Here is a 7,489-nt window from a genome sequence, read left to right on the forward strand (position 1 = left end):
GGGCACAGTTGTAGCAGTGGTTACCCTAAAAGTTGTTCGATATATCAAATATTCACAGATAGCTACAAGGCTTTGGGGTTAAATTTAACATTCGTTTGTTTAGAAATCTTCCTTGAAACTTTTAGCACACAGAGCTGAGCGGTGAAATTTGACCTCAAAGCCTCGTAGCCATGCTTGAATATTGAGATGTCGAACTGGGCCTATCCTACTAGCCTCTGTGCAGTTGTAAACTTGGTTGAAATAGATGTGTAAATGCACTATATAGAGGAACAACAGGATAGCAGCCTTAAGCCTGCAGATAGAGAGTTTGGCGAGACATTAATAATTAATGAGCCTAACAGACTATCAAAATATTGATAAAACGTCACATGCATGAGCTTAAACCCTTGTATGCTAATATATTCCTTTCACATATTAAGCCTTTGTTCGCAATCCAGAAGGACGCACGTTGTGGAATGGTTTTGATGCCGTTCAAAAAACTCGTAAGACGTGTTTTATCGGGTCTAAAAACACCCGACTACGCCGATTGTTTTTAAAAATACAATGAAACACTGATGCTCGTTTTTACCTTATACACATGTATTCTTCTGGCGAGATCTTATTGACAACTTACCGTAGGTCTAACATCTCCACAACTTGGACACTGACGACGGCGTATTTTCCATACAACCACAGATAGAACAATAATTATAATGACCAGGAAGACGAATAAGTTGGAAAAAATATGCAAAACAACGTAAAAACCTGACAAAAGGAAAGCACAAAGGTACTTGTTATGAAGGTCCACAAATTTGCTACTCAGAGCAATCGGTATTTGAATAGAACTCTTTCTTTCTTTTTTTGTTTTTGTTTTTGTTTTCTGGTAGTCGGTTATGCTTCCAGAAAAGGTAATAGTAGTAAAAAAAAATCGTTTAACTTTAGAAAACAGCATAGCAGTGCAAATACTGAATTACATAATACACGTATACAAAAAAAGTCTTAAACATATGAAAGCATTAAAAGAATTCACATGTCCCTGGGCATAGTGCACAATAAAAGAGTTGGACCAGTTATATAGATCAGCTTTAGAGCTTGGAAGAGAAAAAGTTCTGTTCTTCTTGAAGCGTTTAAAGAAGCTTGCTCTCTGAGATACTTTGTGATAGTAGATGTCCTTGTGGTTAGAATCGGAAAATACTTTTTTTGATACGTTTGCTTTCCAGATTAAAGAGAAACCCTAAACTTGAAATTACGCAATGAAATATTTCTTATATCTGAAGAGGGGACATTATTGTTCTTACCTTTCTGTCTTTCCAAAGAACTTGGAGTTGCTGAGGGAGAAGGAGCACGATAGTAGTTAGTCCCAGTAAAGTATTTAATGGTACTTGCATTAGGTCGCTTGCATACCTCTCTTATAATGCTAATCTATAAAGAATTGGTCTGTTTGTTGTCTTTAAATGAAAGATTTTAAAATGAAAAATAAAGTTACAAATGGTTAAGGCAAATGCCGATTTTAACAGTTAGACTTATCTCCACTATATGGCAATTCCTCTATCTTTATGTTTTCTTTAGATACCAGACTCTCGCCATATTTGTTTGTTGCGGTCACAACAAATTCATGCTTTTGTGTATTTTCCACTTGGACAACGAACACACGATTAGAGATGTCCTTTATTTCCCCAACGATTATCCACTTCTTATCACTTGAAATTCTTTTGTAGATGGTGTAGTGGGTTATGCCTGCTCCGTTTCCTTCTGGTTCGTTCCAAGAAAGGGTTATTTTCTTGTCATCAATCTCAGCATTGACAATAACTACAGGTTCCGGAAAACCTGTAGATTAAAGTTTGCAAATTGAGGTTAAAAGAAAAAAAAAAAGGAATAAAAATAAGCAAAACTCTCGTTGGCTGAGAAGATAAAGCCGAATCTCAAAAGATAATGTTTATACCTTGACCCAAGCATCATGACGTAGCCTTCACCTCAAACGTTCCCTGAGGTTAAGTTGAGTATAACCCTATTCACTCCGATGACCAAATTTCCGTACTGGTGTGATTATGGAGCGATTAAGTACCTCAAACCCCAAATGAACATTTTAGTTAGCCCATTACACATGACCCACAACGCAGGAATTAAACCCTCTTGGAAGGAGAGACAAAGCTCTTTGTTCTTGTAGTAAATTGCCCGTAATATTTAATTAACTTGGGTAGACTAATAAACAAGAGGATATGAGGAAGTTCATAAGTTTTATAAGGCGAGTTTCTCAGGCAGGTACGTTTTTTTTTAACTCGTGGAAACGTCCCTGCGGCAAAAGTCATGCAAATTATTAGCATGTTAAGAACTGGCAGACTCTGTTGTAGGTATCACATAAAAGAAACTAAAAGGCAGCTATGCATAATGTCTGCCTCACCAACCTTCCAAAACCGCAAGTTTCCCGGTATTCTATCTCCTTCGTAAACTATCTTAATGCTTGTTCTGTGACAGTCACTAGAAATCCATACACTTAACTTTTGTCCAATATTAGCATGGCACCTTAAAAGGTTCTTGATTTTCCACGTTCTCTTCTAGTTTTCTTCCGTGTCGTTCTTATTTATAATTCGTTGGTACTGTAGTTATGTGCTGTTTAATGGGTGCTTTGTTGCTATGCGGTTCACTAGTATAGAGTTAAACGCAAAAATGCTTTAGAAAATCACCCCTTTCTTCTTGTAGCTTGGAAACATTATTTTAAAACCGTGTCTCACTCAGCAGGTCTTCGTTATTTTTTCGCGAAAAGGAGTGCAAAAAAAAAAAAAAACTAATAATTAAAAAAAAAAAATCATATCGTGGAAATACCCGGAATTCAGAGATTCGCTCTTAGTAATAAAATGTTGAAGAGCATTTTTTGTTTAAAAAAGGCTACCATTTTCTGACCCCATAAACATTGCTAAAGAGTTTCGAAAAAAAGTAGCCCAATACGTAAAAACCTAAAATATAGTGCGATGTTTACTTACCTCCCAACACAACAACTTTTCTGATATTCTTTTCCTTTTGCAGACTTTCTCCATGTTTGTTTTTGGCAGTCACCACAAACTCATTTACCTTGTTTCTATCCAATTCCACAATGACTTGAGGCCTTGATGGGTCCATGATTACTCTTACTTTGTTTCACTCTCCAACCGTAACATTACCTACAATCCGTTGGTAGACTGTGTACTGGGTGATGGGTGCTCCGTTATTTTGTGGTTCAATCCACCTTATTTTTACGCTCACTTTCTTTGTTTTAGAGGGAAGGTCTTCAATTTTCACAGCACCTGGGGCTCCTTGAACATGAAACAAGTTGAAAAAAAGCACAAGCATTAGTTGATAACAATTCTGCTTTCACGGAGAACAATTTTAACGTGCACATCGTGCCAGTAGTTAATAGATCTAGTGGTGAACTTCATCAAGTGTTAACTTTTTTCGAAGCTCTATGTAGACGGCCCATTTAATATGGTTTATCATCTAACGTACCATTATTTGTTGTTGACAAAGGGGGACCCTAAATTGTGAAAAGTGTTTGAGGTATAAAGAAATTTGGGAAGAAGCCGTTCCTGAGGTAACAGTCCCAACAATGCGCAGGAGCCAAATGAAGCCAAAAATGATTCCAATAATTTGTCAATGTGATGTCCTCTACATCTCGTACAGATTGCAGAAAACATGAATCTGTCCAAGACGTGCAATTTATCTTAGTAATTGTGGTAAATTAATTGTGCATGGTATGGTTCACGATCATTATCTTTAACAGGAACTGTTGTCAAGTATCTGTCTTACTGGGTTTTCTCGTTCGTCAATAGTATTAAAAAAATGGTATCGACATGCCAGCCGTACATTTAGTAACAATAGCTGAGGTCACAGATCTTTGACAACAACGCCGGATCAATGCCCAATGTGTGGGTAATGATAGAAACTATAGTATTTGCATACCTTCATACTTAGTCGTCACTTTAATTTCCCTTGCAGTTCCTACAAACACCCTATTCATAGCAGAAACCCTCAAAGTATAATTTGAACTTCTGGTAAGACTCTCAACCAGATATTCACTGATGGCAGCACTTCTGGTCTCATTTAGAATGACATTGCCTCCATGTAGTATGATCAAATTGTACCCTGTAATAGGACTTCCCCCATCGTCAGTTGGCGCAGTCCATTTCATTATCAACGAGGAAGCACCGATGTCATCGTCATTTGTCGTGAGGCTTGGCGACCCTGGTGGCTCTTCAAAAAAATGAAGAAAGAGAATATCACTACAGCAAATACATAGAAGACTGACAAACATAAACACGGCCAAATTTAAGAAAACATTGGAGGGCCAGGTTTACTCTATGCAAGATGAGCGGAATTTTCCTTGCTGCTGTTGATACATATTTCTTTGTTTCATTCAAGTAGAATTCACAGATGCCCGAGCGCAAAAAGAATAAGACCCTCCCATATATTCTCGGTGCAAGGAATATTCTTAGACGTCCTAAAGAGACTGACTAACCTGTATGGCAATCATTCCAAACGAGTGTAGTCTAAAAATTTCAAAAAGGTAAGAAACGCTTATCACCGAACCCCTAAGGTTATTTTTTAAAAAAAGTTTTATGGTACCTTTTACCTCGGGATAAATAATGAGGATATTGAGATATTTAAATGTTCTTCAGTTTGTCCTAATTCTACTTTTTGTTTCAAAAAGAAATTAGGTTAAGCCCACTGCACACTTCAGGAAAGAGCTGAGCAAAGTGCTTTGCAATATTTGGTGAGGTATTGGCTTTATGCAAATGTTAGAAAAAATGTAAAGCATTCTAATGTAAGAATCAGGCAGAGCTTGCTCAATCTATCATCCAATGAAATATATGCCCAGCCCTAGTTTCTAACCGCTCAGCTTGGAGTGCTAGATGGCGTTCAGCGGTATTCTGCGCAAGGTTGTACTGCAGAAAAGGCTTGTGTAATTATTGGAGACTGAAAATACAGGAATCGTTCAAAGGAAAATCTCGGGATTTCGACAACAAAGAGAAAAAAACGGCAAAGAATTACCTACCATTTTGATCCAACGTTTTAGCAATTTCTTCCATTGCGATTTCTCCTGTATTTCTACTCTTGTATTCTGGCGATCTTAGGTTAAAAAGACAATGTTCTCCAGCCATAGGACTTTCCTCCACCATGGCTTTGCTGAGAACACTACTGTCAGGTCATGTGACCGCGTCAAGCAACTTTACTGCATTGGGAGATTAACTAAGCTCATGGAGATGGAGATGGGCTTTATATTATAGCATTAGTGGACGTAAATCACCTTACTTTATCATTGTTGACCCTCCTATCCACACAATGTACGATACTTTAAGCCCTTGTTTTAGGGGGCTAGGTTGTAAAGTTCCCAGCTTATTCTACTGTTTCTAATGTAAATGGACATAGTCTGTCTAGGTTGGGGCCATTTAAATTAGAAACATCTATAACCTCACCTTGTGTGCGTGACTCACATCAAACTCGATAAAGTTTAAAACATGAACACATTTGTTTTTTTGTTTTTTTGGTTTTTTGTTTTTTTTTTTGTGTTTTTGATTCCCTTACTTATTTGGTTCAGTTGCACCCAACGTGTATCAGCAGCACCAGCAATGTTGCTAGCGTCACAAGTATAATTTCCGAAATCTTCATCACTGTTCATCTGTACATCCACTGTGTTCTCTGTAGATCTTTTCTTTCTTAGTTCAGTTCCGTCTGGTTTTGTCCAGGTGATTGATGGGATAGGAGATCCATCTGCCACACATGCTATTTGAACTGTTTGTCCAATCCAAGACTGGTTTGTTGAGGAACCCACTGAGATTATGTTTGGTTTATCTGTTGAAGTAATTAGTGTACAATTGAAACAACGCATATATTGAATGATTGCGAAGCAAATGAGGAAGTTCTAGTCAAGAAGGATCGTTACACTGCATTGCTACAAATACCGGCTAACAACTCAATTTTGGCTAGTAAAAAGGCAGTCCAACAATTCTTTCTGCAACGAGTGCGCTTCTCAGTCGTGCCTTATAAGCCGTGCATTCTCCAGCCTCTGAATTGTTCTGCTATGAGGATTTTCAAGAACCTAACTAATCGTTAGCACAAACAAACTCACTGATCAAAATAAAAAATGAGAAGTAAAAAACAAACAAGCAAACAAACAAACAAGAGCTAAGGACAAATTACTTGCGCTTAAACTACTGTCCAGCATTTGAAAACTATCAAACAAAAGCAACAATTAATTGTTGCAAATGCAAAAGACATGTATTGACGTCACCATAAAGCTCTCTTAGGAACCATTGCTCCTGGAGACTAGCAATCGCGCGAACAACAACTTAATTGACAGTTCTTGTCGAAATATCGCTATCGAGTTGAAAGCCTACCGTGATGTGGTCTTAATAACTGTAACGTATACGATTGTCTCTGGAGGGTACTCCAAACAGTTAAAGTATTTTCGTATAAGCCACTTCCTGATTCGTGGTCATGATAACGTCCTCATAGCAGACCCCAGAATCTCACTTCCATGTTCTCAAATTGGGACACAATTTGTCCTAGTTCGCTGAATGGGTATTACGTAGACGGGTTTCTGGTTGCACAAAGCGAAAACAGCTTTTGCGACAAGCAGCGTTGCGTGACTTCCGACAAAGAGGAAAAGGCCAAAATGTTTCAATGGTGCGTGTGCTGCTTCAGTGCCTTTAATCACTATAACGATTTTGACAAGGTGAAAAGATCCTTATTTTTTTTCTTTGTAGATTTATTGTTTTGCTTATCGATTCGCGCATGAGAGCGCTTGTAGATACTGTAACTCGTTTGAGAGCGTTGAGGGAATTCGGAGGGGGGGGGAGGTACTGCCATATATGGGCTATATAGGTATGGTTTTCAAGCAGTTTACTCTAGCATAGGGTATATAAATCAGAGCGTTTGGGTCTAGAATAGGGTATCATTTTTCACGAAACTGACCAATTGGTTGAAGATTTTATCTAGACTAAGAAAACCAGGAGCTGCTACTCAAAATTGCTACTCGAATTGCTAATTAAATCGGCAAGTTTAAATTTTCATGACTCAGCCTCAACAGCGTTGATAGATGACTATCACAAAACGCTACTGGATATTATTAACTGTCAAAAACTGGGATTCAGACGGAAATCGGTGGTATTAATACTGGTTAAAATTAAACAATTTATTGTCTTGATAATGCGTACGTACGTGCTTGGCATTGCTGGACAAGTATAAATAAATCCTTTTTTAAGAAAGAGGTGGAGGCGCGCTAACTACGGGAGTTTGATCATGAGGTCTGTCCCCAGGGTAAGGATTTTGATCGTTCGTGATATCCCTAGGGTAGCGATTGTGATTTTGCGATGGACATTTGACCACCTTCACTTGCCGCCGGGTGAGGATTTTCACCAATTATATTGTCCCAGGGGTGGGGAATTTGAATTTTTTTTTTAATGAAAATGTCAAAATCCCCACCACATGCCCTCCCCCTCCTTACATTTTGGAAAGTAAACCTAACCCTCAATTTGGC

Source organism: Montipora foliosa, chromosome 13 (genome assembly GCF_036669935.1).
Source record: "Montipora foliosa isolate CH-2021 chromosome 13, ASM3666993v2, whole genome shotgun sequence".
In the NCBI taxonomy this organism is placed as follows: domain Eukaryota; kingdom Metazoa; phylum Cnidaria; class Anthozoa; order Scleractinia; family Acroporidae; genus Montipora; species Montipora foliosa.